Genomic DNA, 20,060 nt, shown 5'->3' with positions numbered 1-20,060 from the left:
AGATGCACTTCATTATATCGATGTTTAAGAAAAGGATCATATTCAAGCATTCAGGTAAACAATAGCAGCACATCTGTATATAGATCAAAGGGTAATTAACATAAATGTGTAAAAGATAAACAATAAAAGGCAATACATAAATAAAACAAATACACATATGCATAAATAAACATTTAGAGGACAATAGACCATGCAACATGATTTGTTGTGAGCTTGCATCTGCTATTTTCAGCAAAGAGATTGGTGTAGAGGGAAAAGGGGAGGGGACCATATACCCCTGGGGGACACTGGTCAATGAAGTAGGCTAATATAGGGTTTAAAGGCTTTAGCATAATGAAAGATTACTAAAATATTTAAGAGCGCCATCATCTGGACTATCACAGTAACAGATCCCAAAGATTCAGCAGCTTCCAAACATTTGGGAATATTCGAGAAAAAGAGAGAGATAGAGAGAGAGAGAGAGAGAGAGAGAGAGAGAGAGAGAAAATGTTTTAATAGCAGGCTATTATGATTGCAAAAAGTACAAGAACATTAAAGTATGTAACTGTAGTAAAAAGGCAATGTAGCAGGGTGCATCTTGTATAAAAGATTGAAATGTGCCTATCGATATCAAAGAATAATCCTTGATTTAACAGTTTTTACGATTTTTCCAGAGCCAGGCCCTTCTCCAGTTTAGCCTACTGTATGTTCTCAGACAGTTTTCTTCCCCTTAAACATGTGGATATTCTTATTGCTACAATTTATATCTGTTAATTCCACCTGAAATGGATGTGTTAATGTTATTCTCACAGATAATTAAAATATTGATTAGTCAATTTAACATAACTGGAGGCTAGACATACATTATGTTACCAAAAAAATAACAGATTGGGAACATGTTTTATAGGCCAACTCTTTGGAACCATTTTAGGAATTTAGGATTGTTTTAGTTTTTTGCTAGAATGTGTTTGTCAGAGAGAAAAATTTAGCGAGTTGAGAAATCGCTGACAATAGACAGCTGCCAGACAAGAAGGGCTTATGCTGCTGATAGTATTCTGACAGTTTGGAAACTTGAGATATATTTGTTATGTGCATTTACTGCGCCGCATGAGTCAACACAGACCTGGTGGGTGGTGGGGGCATTGTGGCTCTGTGCATTTATTCTTGATTTACTGTATAACTATCTATCATCGTTCACTTGACGGAACGTGACGGCTGCTACTGTATTCCTGGAGGCACAGCAGCGAATGATGAGAATATGAATCATGTCATGATCGGTCAGACTGAGACGCCTGTTGTTGGCTTGCATGGTCAGGTCACAGGATTAAAAAGCCCTGGGTACCAGTGATGGAAAAAAGAAGCCTAGCCTACTCAATGTTTTTACTCAAGTAAAAGTATCAATACTGCAAAGTAGCCTACTTACTGTAAAGTATCCTAAGAAAAAGTCAGAAATTCAAAATGTAGGCTACTTGAGTAAAAGTATACCACTAAGATGCCTAAGGGCGAAGGGCGCGGCATCTGTCTTGGCCATATATCTTATATGGGTTCTGTCATCTGACATCATACATACAATCCCTTTTATGCCCATATATGGAGATCACCTTTATGCCCATATATGGAGATCCCTGGTCTGTTCTGAGTATCTGACATCACTGTGATGTCACCTGTGATGTCACAGTGATGTGTCAGCCTTTTATGCCCATATTTTCACACATGTTTTTGTTCAAAATGTGGCACAATTCCACAGAGTGACAGTGAGTCACAGTGATGTGGCACAGAGTGACTCATATATGGGCATAAAAGGGATTCTAGGAAATACCCAAATGGAACAGGAAGTGATGTCACGGTGACAGTATGGATATCCAGGGTTTGATGACATCACTTCCGTCAGGCAAGGACTAGTCTCGCGTAGCCAGACAACTATTCCACAATGTATGCCGGGAGCATTTGACCAAATCGCGGAGGCAACAGTCTGGCCACGCGAGACTAGGCAAGGACAAGCTACAACATTTCTCATGGTATGCGACCTACGGTCGCAATAAGTAATTGGCATATACAAATGTAGCCTAGGCCTACTTAAAGAACCAAAAATAAAAGTAGGCTACAAAAGTTTGAAAATAGCCATGGTATAAAATATGGCTATGTAGCCTATGTTTTATAATAATATTATAATTTATATCTGGAAAGTAACTAACTAAAGTTTTCAAATAAATGTAGTGGAGTAGCCTACAAGTAGCCTACAATATTTCTCTCTGAGATGGAGTAGTAAAAGTATTGGGAATTGGAAATTTCCAATACTTAAATACCTCAAAATTGTAGTTAAGTACAGTAGACTACTTGAGTAAATGTACTTAGTTACTTTAAACCGCTGCCTGTTGTTGTTGGCGTGCAGCGTGGCCAGTGACAGGATTAAAAAGCCCACATGGGCACCGAGGCTACCTGAGGATAACCTGCAGTGGCCGGTGGCACCGGGCCAAACACTGACGAAGTCTCCCGAGCGTCGCCGATCTCTCTCGACGGGTCCAAAAAAACCGACAGCACCCGAAGCTCTCTCTCCTCCAGCTAATCACAAGTCTTTATGGTCGGGTTGTGGTCTCGAAGGGAAAGGGGTGGAATAGATATTAACGTAAGGAGAAAAACAACGACGATTTATCGAATATCATCCCACTCTCCCCTGTACCCCGCCTGCCTCCAGCTGCAGGCAGGCTGTTTTTGGGGGGATTCAGTCAATCAAGGCTCATCAAAGGTAATTGCCTGCATACTATAATGATAGCTTCTGTGTAGCCTAATTGATTATTTTGATTTTATTTTTTTGCATTACATCACGAAATTGATGGGTTAAATATAAAATGTGCTGTTCTTTACCAATTTTAGCCTATTTTCCCATTGTTGAAATGCCCCGAATATAAACGATATCGGTTTATTTAGGGCGTGTAAAGCGACATTATTAAATTAAATGTCAGTAGCCTAATTAAGCATGGCCACATTCATTGAAATGACAGCTTTTGTAAGTTAGTGAGACGTGGAGTAGTGCCTGTGGCCGTGAAAATGTGAAAGAAAAAACAACTCATTCACCGTTCAGGTGAAAAGGCTTTTGTGCATTGGATGTATGGCGTCCGTCGATCGTCCCCGTTTCACTGTCTGAATATTACATTTTACTGTGAAAAACACAGCATCTCTGCAGTGTTTTGGTTGGAACGCAGGGCTATTTGTCACCATCAAATTCATAACGCTGGGATGGGGTGTCGAGTAACAAATTGATATTGACGCTTTTATAGCCTTGTTTTATTGCCTTTATGTGTGTGCGCCTGTGGTGGTGATGGTGGTGCATTATGTAGGCTATTCCTTGCAGCCCACCACCACACAGTGGTTGTGGGATACCCTCCTCCTCCTCCACAACTATGAGGGGTATTTTCTTGGACCCCCCCCCCCCCGGTGGAAGATCGTATGTACGCTAGTGACAAACGTCCGCTGTGCTGCAGAACCTTATAGACCAGTGGTTTTCAACCATTATTTGCTGGGAATTTGAGCCACGGACCACCATTTCATGAGATTTTAGCCTCTCAGACCCAAAACGTAGAATATTTTTGTTATCGTTGGATACGATTTTGTCCACAATTCCATGCAGTATTGATGTTGGTGCCATAGGAGAGATAACAGGCAAACATTGACCAAAATAACAATTCTTCTACATTCTCTAATTGTCTAGACTTCTTGTAAAAAGTAGGCCTAATTCAGGTGTTTAACAATAATTTAACTCTTTAGTCTTGAGAGTGTAAAATGAAACCAAATGGACCCAAATGTCCATTTGGTTTCATTTTACGCTCTCAAGATCTATCATAAGGGTCCATTTGGTTACCAACTCTCTCATCATATAGCTGCAGCCAGGACCAACTGGAACCCCCTCAAGGACCACTGGTGGTCCCTGGACCACTGGTTGGGAACCCATGCACTAGCAGAACCATAGATAGGCACTGACGTTATGTCACACAGAATGTCAGGACAATGGAGAAAGGCTGTCCAGAGTCCTTGGGACCACTCTGGGTTAATTATCTCGTCAGTGGTGTGTTGTGTGAGAAAGGACGAAGGCAGATGATGGGAGGAAAGAAAGCTAGGGTAAGGATGGAGAGCGAGGGTTTAGCCTACGTGCAAGAAAGAGACGCAGGGGAGAGACAAAAACAACTTCTCATATAGCTGTTTCTGTTGTCAGTACCCCACTTTACCTGGTGAACTTGTTCTAGTTCAAAGGTTAATGTTTCAAATGCTCCGTATGGGAGTAGCACCCCTCCCCCCCCCCTCCCTCCCTCCGGTAACGGGACAGCCCCAGCCAAGTCCCAGTTGAGGCATTAGTTACACACCCTAGCTGCCTTGTCGCACCATCACTGCTCCATCGGTTTTATGGGCTGCTAGTATGAATGGGAGGAGGAGGAGAGAGATGAGAAGAAAGCTGAGATGAAAAACATTGCATGGGCCTACGTTAGATCAGACTAAAGCAGGGGTCTTCAACGTTTTCAGGCCAAGGACCCTTTAGCTGAGAGAGAGATGAAGCAGGGACCCCCTCTACCTATTGTAATGATGTGTGATGCAGATTTTCATTGATAGAGATAGATTCATAGACTTGTTTGACAGCACTGTCATCAGTCTATGTTGGATTCATGTTTTTAGTTAACTTCAACTTTCACTCCGTACTTGGTCTGCTCTTTTTTTTACCTCTACACCAAACCTATTTGCCAAAAATAGCCGATCTACAAGCTCTCAAGGCGTTGAGAGCTTGTAGATCTGCTAGTTTTGGCTAAAGTTCTCTTCAGAATAGGGATGCAAGGGTTCAAAAGAATGATCCTATCACAAAGATTTGGCAGCATCCCTGTAGTAACTCTGAGGACCCCTAGGGGTCCCGGACCCCCTGTTGAAGACCCCTGGACTAAAGCATTGTTTCTCAAACATTTTGATGTCGAGTAGGACTAGGCCTACCCCAAAATTAACAGGCAGTGTAGCCTATACCCCCATTTCAAAAGATTTGGAGCGAGCCGAGGGACCTCAATAAGAGATTTTGCTCGAATAGCATAAAAATAAAATGGAGCTTATAGAGTGTGTTTAAACTGTTCCTCGTTTTGCTTGGAACCCCCCTGGAACTGTCTCAAGGAGTCAGGGGGGACACCCAGGGGTCCCCAGGCGGTGGACCCCACTTTGAGAGCTGGAGTAGAGGGCAGGAGAAAGGGGGCGATGAGTGGGAGGGGAAGGTCCGCGACGAGGGGGATACATACTGAACAGAGAAGAGTATATCCTGGAAGTGAGGAAAGGCAACAAGGGGAAAAAAACATCAGCGATTGATTGATCGATATCTTTATTGATCATGAAATAAAACATATGTCACGTGTAATATACATCAAAAGGATAACGCAAAAAAGCGTACAGTTTTTTCCCCACTGCGGTCCTTAGTATGAGGTGACGTGTGTGTATGATGTCATGTACTGTAGTGTGGTGCTGGACTGGTGAGTGAGTTCATGATGTGCTAATGTGTCCCTGGGGGCACATACTGTATGAAGACGTCTCTGAGTGGATGCGTGGGTGTGTACCTGCCACTCAAAGTGTGTGTGTGTGTGTGTGTGTGTGTGTGTGTGTGTGTGTGTGTGTGTGTGTGTGCGTGTGTGTGTGTGTGTGTGTGTGTGTGTGTGTGTGGTGAGGGGATACATAGTCAAATACATATTTACAATATAGCCTATCTATCTACGATATTCATACAAAAGTCCTACAAAACCAAAATAGATATGAAAAACATAAGACAGAGAAAGACAAAGCTGAGAATGGGACAGTCAGAGAGAGGGGAGAGAAAGAGGGAGAGAGAAACCACATGACAGGGATATGGAAGAGATGGAAGAGAGAGATAAAGATCCGTGGGATGAAGGCTAATGTCACTCCTCTTCCTCATGTGTGAGAAGAGACAGGCACTTACTGTAAGTCTGTCAGTCAGAAGGGTTGTCATGGTGATGAGATCAGACAGAAGGACCTTGTCTTCACACGTCTCGCCCACCAGAGACCCAATAGAAGCCTCTTATACCGTAGGTCAGTGGTTCTCAAAGTGGGGTCAGAGGACCCCCAGGGGTCTTTGAGGGGGTCTCCAGAGAACTTTTCCCCAGCAAGATTTGGAACTGTTTACACACCTAAGCCCTATTTAAAAATAGCCTATCTACAAGCCATAATGCGTCACAATGTGACACGGTGTGAACTTGATATTATTATTAGCTTCCCTGTGTGTGTGTGTGTGTGTGTGTGTGTGTGTGTGTGTGTGTGTGTGTGTGTGTGTGTGTGTGTGTGTGTGTGTGTGTGTGTGTGTCTGTGTGTGTGTGTATGTGTGTGTGTGTGTCATGCCCAGACTTGTATAGTTGTGTAGACTTACCGTATGTACTAAATCTAATCTAACAACTATGATCTTCTCTCATGTGGGTCCCTCCCTAAACAATATGGGGGTCTTTGACATGAAACGTTTTGGGAAACACTGTCTAGGATGACATAAAATAACAACTTCAAAATGTACATTATGTGAAGTAGGCATTCTGTAAAATAGATGGTCATTTCAAAATGTATTTTTTTGTTACCACCACGCTCTGACTTGTATGGTGTGGTGTCTAGGGCTGTCACGATATGACATTTTACATGACGATTAATTGTCACTCAAATAATTGGCGATTAACGATTTAATTGTGTTTTTGTCGTTGATAATTACATTTCTGTTTGGCTTTTAGGCTTTGAAGTTGTACATGGTAGATACCAGTAAGACTCCCTAATCGGGAGATAAGCGACCGTAGGTGGCTTATCTCCACAAATAGGGCAAAAATGTGTTTTTCCAAAATCTTCCTGATCCATGTTGATGACATGAGTGTAGACATGCTGTGTAGTGATATTCGTGATTTTAGGGCAAAAACTGTTGGAGCAGTGTCCAAAAATGTGTTTTAAAAATCGGCCTGAAGGTGGCGCTAGAATAGGGCCATGAGAAATGAGGGGTGGGGTCTCCGCGTTGCCTTGGCGGACGAATAGGTACCGGCCCCGGCTCTCCCGGACGCTCCTAGCCCGAGTTACGGCATTTTATGTGCGCTGCAGTGGCAGGGGGTCCTCCACTGGGGGCGCCACCACTTTTGCATCCGTTCTGGAGCACCAGGAGTCGGTGGTCCCCGGGAATTCCCCGTGAGCAGCCCCGTTGGGGTGGTCATTTGGTCATTTTTGCACATTTGGTCATTTTTTACATCTGGGGGTCCCCCAGGGACCTGGGGGTCCTTGGGGCTCCGGGGGTCCTTGGAGGTTGTAGTTTGGCAGGCAAGGAGTGTGTGTGTGTAAAATCTGGCATGGATCGGGTCAACGGGTGCGGAGATATATTAAAGCAGGGAAAAAGTGTGACGTGTGACGTGTGACTGACTCACTGACAGACAGCCTGTGGAGGTTTTGGTAGTAAATGCGACCTACGGTCGCAATGACACAACCTAAATATACCAAGAAATTACTGACATATTTGACAACTTACTACTTAAAAAATAACTTTGATAGTGGAAATAGCCGATCTACAAGCTCACAACGCGTCGTGATGCGACGCGTTGTGAGCTTGTAGATCTGCTATTTCCACTATTTCGGAAATTTTTCAACATTCACGATTATGACGATTATGACAAAATAATTGCGATAATGTCAAATAATCACGATTAGACGATTATGTAATAATTGTGACAGCCCTAGTGGTGTCCTCTTAGATCATCAACATTGTACATGCAATGTGCCACACAGTGGCAAGAGTTTTTTTTTTTTTTACTTTATTCTATCTTCAACATGAGAAACAAACGTTTTGGATATCCAGCCTTCTTAAGTGTATGGAACTGCATGGTGTCTGCTACCTCAGTGGTTCTCAACCTTTTCAAGCCGCGACCCCTAAAATAATCATATTTGAACCAGCCCCACATATGCACCAGCGTCTCTCACAGGGTACACAGGACGGATGCAGCTGCACGTAACAAAGTTAACCCTTTATATCGTTGAGAGACGAGACAACTTAGTTCTGGCACAGCGACCTCCAGTGGCCGTATCTCGTTACTGAAGGAGTTTGGCCCCCAAGTTGTTAATAATGTCCACCTGGACACCTGTCACAGCATCTTCAGAAAGGTAGCAGAGACCCTGCAGTTCTACACACTGGATAGCGAAACGTTTGTTTCTCATGTTGAAGAAACAATAAAGCAATCAACTCTTGCCATGTTGTGATCATTTAACATTTTCCTCTGCTTTGATTTTACTATTTTTGATTTTAATTTTGTAATATTTTGCATGCTATGTAGCACTGTGTGATCATTTTTGTTTTAATGTGTCAATGACAAAAGAGAGTGATGTAGCAAGCTTAGGCTACTCTGTTGTACTTTCCTCTGGTAATTTAACCCAAGTGACACTCAGCGTTAAATTAACCTTGCGGATTTTACTGTACGTTAAGTGGAAGGGAAGGACACTGTGTCAAATAAACTCTAGTCAGGCCTGATGATCTCTATAAGGACTGACTGATCTACAGTAATTGCTGATAACATGCAATCCTACTTAAAGACAGACGTGGTAAAAATTAATGTCGCGTGTAACATTAAAGGGCCCATGGCATGTAGCCAATAGTGCTCTGATTTAAAATGACTGCAATAACGGCGTAAGATTACATTCTTATATTGTAGCTCAGTAACTCTAAGTGATGGCTATAAGTCTAGAGCAGTGGTTCTCAACCTGTGGGTAGGGGCACACTGGTGGGACGCGAGAGTATTGCTGCCCTTCTCATCCTTTGGGCATCTTACTAGTGTGTTACATAATGCTTGGTGTGGACTGTGGAATAATGAACACACAGGATTTTACAGCGTTGGTTAAAGGGATATTTCACTTTAAAAAAAAACCTTTGGTCATTTTATCATCTAATCACGCTTTTGGGAACACCCTGGACAGTTTTTAATTTGCTGGATTCAATATTTAGATATTTGATGTAAATGTTATCTGGTCCTCCCTGGCCAGGGCCCCTCCCCATACACACCCATTGTAACTTCAAACTCCATTTTAACCACGATAGATTCATTTTCTGGTGACTCATACTACCCTCCTAATACGTGAGCTGGCCGTGTTTTTTCGATAACTTTTTAAATTCATCTTTAATAATTCTTTGGGAAAATGGAAAATAATTAAATACAATACGTTTTTTTTAAATAAATGAAAAATATTATCGAAAAAGCACGGCCAGCTCACGTATTAGGACGGTATTATGAGTCACCAGAAAAAATAACAGGTGAAATACTTGAGTAGCTTACTTCACTGTTATTGTAACAGCTTTCATTTTTGATACAGTACATCACAGAGTGCAATTATGTTGAGTGTCAGACTCAGTATGAGAGAGAGAGAGAGAGAGAGAGAGAGAGAGAGAGAGAGAGAGAGAGAGAGAGAGAGTGTGAGTGAGTGAGTGAGTGAGTGAGTGAGTGAGTGAGTGAGTGTGCACGCACGCTCTGGGCCCTTGGAATTCTATTAAATTATACAAAGCCCTTAGAATAATCCCATTCACCTAAAAGTGTGCGAGGAAATTTGCGTGTGTTTGTGTGTTTGAATATGTTTAATGCCTGGCCACATCCCTTTCTCTCTCCTCTAAATGTGTGGGAGAGAAAACTAACGTGATTGAGCAAATGTGACGGAACAAATCACCTATACTGTATCCATAATCGCAGAGGACCACCCATGTCACCTCTCCAGATTTATGAAGCTCGACAGCCATGAATGAAACCCACGATTTATGGACCGTGACAGCTCAACACAACGGCCCAAACATGCAATAAGCTAATTGAACTGTTAAACATTATCGTTACACCATTCAAACATGCTTCACAGGGCTGTGGTTACAATTTATGTCGTGGTTAAAGTGTTTAACTTACTGAATCAGAACCTCTTCTGCAAACGGCGCTGCCTGGATTGACGTTTTGGTCAACATTTTTAAATGTCAGTGGTATGTTTCTGTTGGAGACTAGCCGTCTGTCTTTGTCTGTCTGTCTGTCTCTTGTCCAGAGCTAATATTTCAAACCGCTGATCAGTGCCACATTTCTTGTGAACACGTCCAGTAGGCCAACATTCTTCTTTTCATTTTTTTCCCCATGTTTTATTTAAAGTTAAATATTTAACTTCAATTTTATGATGGAAGTTAGAACGGGGCTCAGATTTGGTTGAAATCATTGTCCAAATTTGAAGATGACTTAATGCCATCAATATGACATCATCGATACACTGGAATTAAATACAAAGTTGACTAAGCACCTTTATCGTCATCGCTGTGTGAGTGGTAGTTTTGCCAACAACGCAATGCCCCAATAAAAATGGAATAATGCAAAGCTCAGAAAAAAATAGATTTATCTATCCTACTGAGTCAAGACTGACACAATATGAGATCCACAATATGAGATCCACACATTGGGAGCTACGCCATTATTGGACCCTGTCTTATTACAGGCTCATACCTCAGTTAATGCAGTTTGCACAAATGTGGAAGTTGTGAAAATCCCATATCTGTTCACAGTTCTCATTTTCAAAGTGAAAATTCTTTCTTTAATGTCTTGGCAATTTTGACTTGGTGTCATGATGGATCATTAGTTTGTTCCCCTAAATGTCCTTATTCTGATAACTTTAGCCAAAAATAGCAGATCTACAAGCTCACAATGCCTCGCGCTGTGAGGTGTTGTGAGCTTGATCATCTATTTTTGGCAAAGAGGTTTGGTTTAAGGGGGGGAAATAGCAGACTAAGTATATAGTGAAAGGTCAACTTTATTAAGTATTGACAGTTCAAGTGGTTAAATATCTGAAAACATAAATTGACATGAATCCAAAATAACACTGTCAAACAATGAAACTATATGGAATCTCTGAAAAGGTTGTGGGGGTCCCTGCTTCATCTCTCTCTCAACTAAGGGGTCCTTGGCCTGATGTACACTTTGTGGCCTAGGACTTTGCCAGAGCCCATAAATCACAGTCGCTCTGCTTTCCAACCAACCGTCTTAATAGAAAATAAGAGACACAAAGTGAATAAACTGCCTGTGCAAACCTTCAGTTAAAGTAGAAGATGAAGGTCAATAATGTCCCAGGGGCTGCATGTATATACATAGAGATGTTTTTAGCTGGACAAGCCTCCCTGGAAATCCCTACGCTACAGCCTCAGCAGTGTTAGTGTTCTGCTAACACAGTAAAATGTTATTTTAACTCAGAATGTTGCTGTAAGCACGCAAAGAATGAAACGCGTCATGCACAGAGAATAGATTAGAAGCTCTATCTCTGGCACCAATGCCAGGCTCAACCCACTGGCTTTTCTCATTGGATCTGAAATGCAGCTCCTTGAGGATGATCGGCTCTGTTTGTCTCAGATATCCCTCGTCAGGTGTGTAATGTCATGTGTATGACTGCAAACAAAATGACTGGCGACATTGAAATGATCTATTATCCCGTTGGCTGAAGGAAGGAGGTGGTGGTCTCTCACTCAGTGACTGTGTATCAGTGCGAACGAATGACTCATTATTTCATTCATGTCAATTTGTGTTTTCAGATATTTAACCACTTGAACCGTCGGTAAACTTGACATTTCACTCTGTACTTAGTCTGCTCTTGACTTTTTCCCCTCTACACCAAACCTCTTAGCAGAAAATAGCCGATCTACAAGCTCACAACGCCTCGCAGCGCGGCGTATGTGATTCTCCGAATATGGACGCTATAGGGTTCAAGCGGTTAATATAAAAAAGGAGGGAAAAAAAGTCACACAAAGATTTTGATACCCCCTGTAGTAACTCTGAGGACCCCCTGTTGAAGACCTCTGCTTTATTGTTAGCGGCCACGCGCGTGTGTGTTTTCATGCACGCAGCGTGCACATTATGTAAATGGTGCATTTATATATCGCTTTGATCCAAGGCGCTTTACATAGATTGTGCATTACATTCACCCATTCTCACACACATTCATACACCGGTGGCGGAGGAAACCATGCAAGGCACCAACCTACTCACCGGGAGCAACTAGGGGTTCAGAGTCTTGCCCAAGGACTCTTCGACATTAACTCAGGGGGAGCCCTTCATGCTCTAATAACGGTTTCTTTACCTCTGAGCTATGCCGCCCCGAGCTATGTAGGGAAGTCGGCAGTAATGACTCCCGTTTGCACAAATCGGAGGTCACTAAGATGTCACACAATTTTCTCTGGTCCACTGCCAGTGCCAAATATGATTCATGATGACATGTACAGCCGAATGTCATCATTCGATTCTATGACAAGTAGGCTACATCATTCAACCACTGGTTGTCAATGTCTTTGGGCCTTATAAACCTATCTGTGTTTTATGTCCAGAGACTCCTGTAAAGGACAGGCTTCAGGCTCCTGCTGGAGACTTGGCTCAGATCTGAACCCATTTGATTTGGCATTAGGAACCCCTTTGTGACCGCATGCCCTTGCTGACGTCAAACCGGTTTGAACACACAACCTAACCTTCCACATGAAAGTAATGCACATGCCATAACCGCTACACTAGGGCGGCTTTTATGAAGGTTTAAAAATAGCATATATAAATGTATATAAATAATGTAATATAAATAATAAATATGGTATATGATGTTATAAATATCGTGGGCTTCATAGCCTAAATGTTATGGGGAAACCTGCTCTCACTAGGAGAGCCAACATGTGCTGGTGTGAGGCACATTTTAAGACATAGATGAGTTTATTGACAAACCATGACCATCTATACAGTTGTTTAACCTTTAAGTTTTATCTGCCAAGATGATATTAATTCACTGCCATTCACTGCCGAATCGTGCCGATAGTTCATGGTTCATATACATGTGATTAGTTCAGCCAGGTTGGCCCATAGTGGTAGGAGAGGCCATGCTGTAATCAGAAGATCAGCTATAAATACCCAAATTGTGCATATCCTCTCCCTTTGATCAATTTCTGTCTTTCCTGTCCCTGTTACTACATGAGTTGTCATACAGACATACATCCTCCTGCACATTCTGTACATTTGATTTCCCTCATAACAATGCCTGTGGAGAGTTGTAGTTTCTTAGCAATGCTGTTTTCTATGCAAAGCTCTAAATCCCTTAATCTCTCTCTTTTACCCTCTCCTCTCTCTCTCTCTCTCTCTCTCTCTCTCTCTCTCTCTCTCTCAGTGGTGTCAGTTCAGCAAAAGCTAGGGTATGGCAAAGATGGGAGTCCTCATGCGCACGCCCACAGAAAAAAAAAGAAAAAAAAAAACGGTTTTGTCCTCCCCCCCCCCCCCCTAAACGTGCCACAATTAACAATAATGCATTGCACCTTTGCAGCTGACCTGCAAAACCTGGGAATATACCATTTTGTCAAGATGGGGAGAATACAAGTGTGGAGAATATAATTATAATACTGTGTTAAAGTGACCATTTTGTTAAATGTTGCATTTATAGTTATTTTACAGTAATTTAACAACATAATAACCACCACATATAGACAAAGAGACATTCATGGGTTTATATTTAAAAGTAACCTTTATTTTCCCCAGTGGACCCAGACGCCCCTGCTCTCTCTCTCTCTCTCTCTCTCTCTCTCTCTCTCTCTCTCTCTCTCTCTCTCTCTCTTTCACACAACCCCTCTCTCACTCACTATCAGTGCAGTTGAGTTGAGAGGTGACAGGCAGCTAACTGGTGCCAGTTGGCTCTTGTCCATCTTGTCTTAAAAACTGAATCTCTCTCTCTCTCTCTCTCTCTCTCCGCCCTCCCCCTCTCTCCCTGTCATCTCTCATACCTGTCTATGTCTTGTGGTTAGCCCCAGCTAGTCATTCTCTCTTTCTCTCGTTTCCACTTCCTTTCTCCGATATCGTCCCTTTCTTCTGCCTTCCCTCTCTGTCTCTCTGTGTCTCTGTGTCTCTCTCTCCCTCTCTCTCTCTCTCTCTCTCTCTCTCTCTCTCCCCCCTCCCCTTCCTATCTCTCAATCTCTCTTATCTGGCTTTTTGATTCTCTCTGTACTCATGGTGACTCCTGAAGTAGAGAGATCCACCTATCTCTCTCAAGCTGTCGCTCTTTCTTTCTTTCTCTCTGCCGCAACCACACGTTTACCAACAAGTCTGTGCCCTTAAGCTAGATGCAGAATAGACCCAAATTTCGATAGCCACGCCCTAAAGAAGACAGAGTGTCGAAACCGGTTGGCGTTAGTGGCCTTTTATTGGATTTTTAATATGTAATAATAGCCCTATCTAAATAAAGGCTTTAACTCTATCTTAACTTCGAGCACCTCAGACACCACAGGACTGGAGTTGCTAAACTGCTGCTAAACCTCCCCCAAAATGATATGTATTTGGCTACGGACCCCCAGCGAAAAATATTTTGTTCCAGGGACCCCCAGAAGTAAAGATTTTAGTTAAAGATTTTCACTCTAAATGTTGGTGTATTCTGCACCTACCGGTAGCTTAAGGCCTCATACTCGTTGGGAAACGCGTGGTGAACTCTATGCCCCCTCTCTCTCCCGCCCATCTCTCTATCCTCTCACTCTCCTTGCTCCCCTCCACTCTCTCTCACACTCTCTCTCTCTCTCTATCTCTCTCTCTCTCTCTCTCTCTCTCTCTCTCTCTCTCTCTCTCTCTCTCTTTCTCTCTCTCTCTCTCTCTCGTCCACTCTGTCAGTATAATGGCATGTCTCCTGAGAACAGGGATGATTGACAGGTCACACCGCAGGAGAAATGGAACCTCTGGTTGACCTCACAATATGATGCCACTCAGTACGTTCACGTACTGCTCTGTCTATAACCCTGACCTCAGTCACAATATGATGCCACTCACTATGTTCACTTTACTTACTGCTCTGTCTATACACTGCTGGGTCAACGTTGGCCTTGTGGTTATGCGTTGGGTTTATTGACTCAATTGTGTTATTTCTTTTTTCACAGCCTATATGAATTTTTATCTATTTTGTTATTGCAACAATAGCAGGACGACAGCTTTTCACTTTTCCTTCGCACCGGCACGGATTGTAATGGACACTTTATTTGTTTTGGGGCAGGATACGGTGAGGACACTGTAACCTTGCGTTGTTGTTTTTTCTGCATAGTGAAGGATAGTTGTATAGGTACTGTACTGTATATACAGTACCACTGTCTCCCAAACAGTGGGTCGGGACCTGCCATTTGTTGGTCACATATATATATCGTCGTTGTCCGATGAAAACCTTGTATGTCCAAAACCGTTAGTTTTGCATCTATCATTTTAAAAATGACTTAAACTAGTGAAAACAGCCGATCTGCAAGCACACAACGCCTCGCACCGCGAGGCGTTGTGTGCTTGTAGATCTGCTGTTTTCACTACTTTTGTGTCACAGCCTTGTATGATGAAGCAGGGCTTTACTTTGCGAAAGAACATACACATTTGAAACTTGGAGATACGAGGTTTCCACCCGACAACGACGATATACCTGTATATATATATATATATATATATATATATATATATATATATTTTAAGATTCGTTTTAACAAATAATTTACAAATAAACAAACAAATCTAAGAAATTCCATAAATAAATACAAATATAATAATGAAGAAGAACAAAAAAATAGCCCATCTACAAGCTTGCAACGCAGTTCAGTTTCACTTAAGGGGTCTCTGTGCACTTCACAGCAAATCATGTATAAGAACAGCAAAAACATAAAGTATAAAAACAGTCATACAGCAAAAAACATCAGTTGCCAAAAACAACAAAGTTAGTAAATTGTGCCAGCACATTATGGTCAAACAATTACCATGCGGCAGAGCACGGCTGCAAAACTGTACTGAATAAATAAAATAAAACAAAAAAGAAGAGGGGGAAAAAGAAAAGAAAGAAAGAAAGAAAAAGTTGGTCATAAAAAGAAAAACGTTGAGTACAGCTGAGGGAACTGTAATGCAGGGAAAAAAGATGGGTTTTTTATCCTAGATTTAAAAATATCCAGAGTGTGGGCATCTCTGACAGCTGGAGGGAGAGCATTCCAGAGATAGGGGACACGATTGTGTGAATGCTCTGCCCCAACTGTTATTTTATTATATTTTGTGACTTTGAGTTGACCAGCATCCTGGGAGCGCAGTGGTCGTCCAGGGATATAAGGTTCTATTAAACTGGACATGTAGGATGGGGCAAGTTCATAAGGCTTTATAGTATTGGTGTGACTGTGATGTGATCGAATTTCCCTTTCCTAGTTAGTACTCTAGCTGCTGCATTTTGAACTAGTCTAAGGCCATTTGTTACTGTTGATGGTAAACCGGAGAAGAAAGCATTACAGTAGCCCTGAATACAGGACGGTCATATACATGACCGTCCTGGTGCCGCCTCAACTTGAGGAGTAGTGGACTTCCGCCTCTAGTGGACAGTCGCGTCATCGCATCATCTCCGTTCACTACAATGATCAACCGGAGATTACGCGACTGTCCACTAGAGGCGGAAGTCCTATGTTAAGCAAAATAATTTCGGACAAAAATGCTTTTTATTCAACAATCCGGTAGCGGCGTGTAATGAACGTTGTGCGGCGTCAAATTGTTATCAAAGTTGGCTTAGGTAAGCACTTTATTTTTGAAATGTGACGTTCCTAGCTCAAACCGTTAAAGGTCCTACACCATGCATTTAAAAATAATTTATATAACACTGTTTGTGTCCCAAAAACGTTTTTGAAAAGGTTTGAGGCTAAATTACCTCTCCTGAATACAGAGCCCCTGTCATTTCTGCCTGGCTTTCAGAGCATTTTCAGCTGCAGTACCACCTTGTCCTGAGTGGGAGGACTGCGCTATTGAGCCAGTTTTGGCCCCACACTCCTCCCCACCTCCTGCTCAGCAGGCCTGCCCACCCCTCCCCAACCCTCTCCCAGCTCCTCCTGCCTCCTTCTCAGGCCTGCCCACCCCTCCCCAACCCTCTCCCAGCTCCTCCTGCCTCCTTCTCAGGCCTTGTGACATCACAAATCTGACCTTTCTCAATCAGGACCGTTCTGAGACATGCTAACATAGATCTGCCCATAAACTGAGAAAGACACAATGGTCAGAAATAGGACTTTGTGAGGATAGAAGTTGCTGGTGGGACACCAAGAAAATACATAAAAATTGGAAAAATGTAAATTCATGGTGTAGTCCCTTTAAGGGCTCGATTGCCCACTACTCCTCAAGTTGAGGCGGCACCAGGACGGTCATGTATATGACCGTCCTGTATTCAGGGCTAGCATTACAGTAATCTATTCTTGAGGTGATGAAAGCATGGACCAGGGTTTCAGGCAGATTTTGTGATGCTTTTTATATGGGGTATAAAGGATAGTTGACTGTTGGTTTACAGGTTATTGATGGGTGTGTTTAGCTGGACCGATTGGCAAAATCTCTGATTAGCCAGAGTTCCGGAGCAGCGCGAAGCATGACGTTGTGCGCTTGTAGATCTGCTATTTTCACTAGCTTGGGTCCCGGGCAAACCTCAAATACCTCTTTTGGGTCTCGACCTGAAAAGTTTGGGAACTGGTATATACTGTACAGTTGTTCTGTATTGACAGTGCTTCTTATTGCTTTTGTTGCCTTTGTATTGCTGTATATTCAACAGTACTTTCTTGCTCAATCTGTACTTGTAACTCTTAACTGCTGTGCTGTCTCTGGGCGACTGAAATTGCCCTGCGTGATCAATAAAGCTATGTATCTATCTATATTCCTAGGCCAGCGGGTGCCCTCTACCTACCTACATTTTTAAGGTGGAGTACAGAGAGGCTGACCTTTGTGCTGTCTAAGAGCATGTTTTCATTACAGTATCGGATAAGTGTCCTTTAGCCATACCGTGAACCAGGGCTTGCCCATTCTACCCCGATCTTGCAAGTCACCCTGGATAAGAGCATCAGCTAAATGCTTGACAGCTTTTACACCAGGCGTCATTCCAAAGTAAACCATGATCCCCATCCAATTTGGCAAGAAAAAAAGCCTTTGTGTTGTGGTTTAGAGTCCTCTGTCATGATCCTAAAAGCTCTCTATTATTAAAGGGGGCGGCTGGCCTTTCAGTTGAATGATTCATATGCACTCCATTTGTACGCACTGTACAATACATTTGAGGGAAATCGATTTTTCTTGTCATTGTACTGTAGGTGACAAAACATTTCTAAAATAATGAAAATAGTAGATCTGCAAACAAGCTCACAACAACGCATCATGACACAGTTGTAATACACGGTTTGTACGACAAAGTATTAAACAGAACTTACGTGGTTCATAAGACTAATTAGTCAGTTAATGCAGAATATATTTGAAGATTTTTGTGTTGATTTGTTGATATGTAAAAATATTGAAAAACGAATAAGATATTGGCACTTTGGCTACCAGTGTGTGCGGCCGTATTCTTGTCTTTAAAAGACTACCACTACAAGGACTTGGTGAGTGTAGCATTCTCGTGCACAGTATAAAAACATTAAACACGCTTCTCAATTATTCTATCAATCGAAAAAGTAATTGACAGCATAATCGCTACGAAAATAAACAGTATACGGTAGTTGCTGCTGCCCGGTTTCTGTGTAAGCAATCACAAGCTCTGCGAACAAGATGACACCAGGGTAGCGGCACAAAAAGATGTTCTTAAGTTTTGTCAAACACCCACAGAATATAATTACATACCTTTGCACAAGACTAGATTACGTGGCTGGAAGTTATGTGAGTCACAGCTGATACAGAAGTAGGCCCGATAGGATTATGTAAGATGATGTTCTAACAAGCAGTGACAATATACTGTATTGTACTTCAACAGTGACTTTCTGTATCCCTGGGCCTGCAGTATCTAAGTATAGTATTATGTTATACAATTATGTGCAGATACTAGGATGTGGGCAAAGCCACAGGCATATTACAACACATTACAAAATGTAGAAGGGTACCATTCTCTTTAGAATTCTATCTCCGCCAGGCCGGGAGGTGTCGTGAGATTGTGTTTTTGCGTGTGTGTGTGTGTGTGTGTGTGTGTGTGTGTGTGTGTGTGTGTGTGTGTGTGTGTGTGTGTGTGTGTGTGTGTGTGTGTGTGTGTGTGTGTGTCCAATGTCCATCTGTGTACAGCTAATCTCAGACACAGCTGGACCGATTTGCATGCACACTCCCAGTATGCCAAGGAAGAACCTCAACCCTAAATGTTAATGTTTGTTACAGAACCTTTCTAGTTTTACCACATAAGCCCCATTTTATATTTCAATGTTTGCCTATAATGACATGGCCAGAATAGGGGCCTGCAGGTTCTAAAGTAGCCTGGAAACCAGACAAATCTGCCAGTGCAAAAAAACTAAATGGCCCTCGGCAGATTAGTCTGGCCCCAGTGAATATTTAGGGTGCTATGGCATCTCTCTGCATGCTTTTTTACACAATATTCAAAAAATCTTTAGATGGCTCTGTAAACCATGCAGCTTCAAATGGAAGGAAAGGATGTCTCATTCTGGAATCTCCAATGAAGATGTGTGGAGGACAGAGGGGGTGGGGGATGTTATTGACATCACAGGATCACATGACCATCAGTAGGCTAATGCATGGTTCCATCCAGAGCCAGAGTTCTGACCCACTAGGGCAGTGGTTCTCAACCAGTGGTCCTTGAGGGGGTTCCAGGTGGTCCCCAGCTAAACGATGGAGAGTTGGTAACTAAATGGACCCTTATTTGATCGTTAACTAACATTTTACACTCTCAAGAGTTAAATGATTGTTAAGCGTCTTCATTATTTAATCTACAAGAAGTATACACAATGAGAGAATGTACAGTAGAATAATTGTTATTTTGATCAACGTTTGCCTGTTATCTCTCCAAATGGCACAACATCAATACAGCATAGAATTGTGGACAAAATCTCATCCAACGACAACAAAAATATTCTAAGCCTTGGGTCTGAGAGACTAAATCTCATCAAATGGTGGTCTGTGGCTCAAATGCTGAATAAATAATGGACCTTGATGATATGAACTATAAGGCAAACCCAATACAGGAGCTAAATGGTTCCAGAGCATCCAGAGCCAGCGTTCTGATCCTGACGAGGGCAAACAGCATAGCATGAACTGTGATGTGCGGCACGCTGGAAGCTGTGTGCCAGTTGTTTC

Source organism: Nannobrachium achirus (assembly GCF_963921795.1).
Source record: "Nannobrachium achirus genome assembly, chromosome: 10".
Classification (NCBI taxonomy): Eukaryota; Metazoa; Chordata; class Actinopteri; order Myctophiformes; family Myctophidae; genus Nannobrachium; species Nannobrachium achirus.
This window is presented reverse-complemented; position numbering follows the sequence as displayed.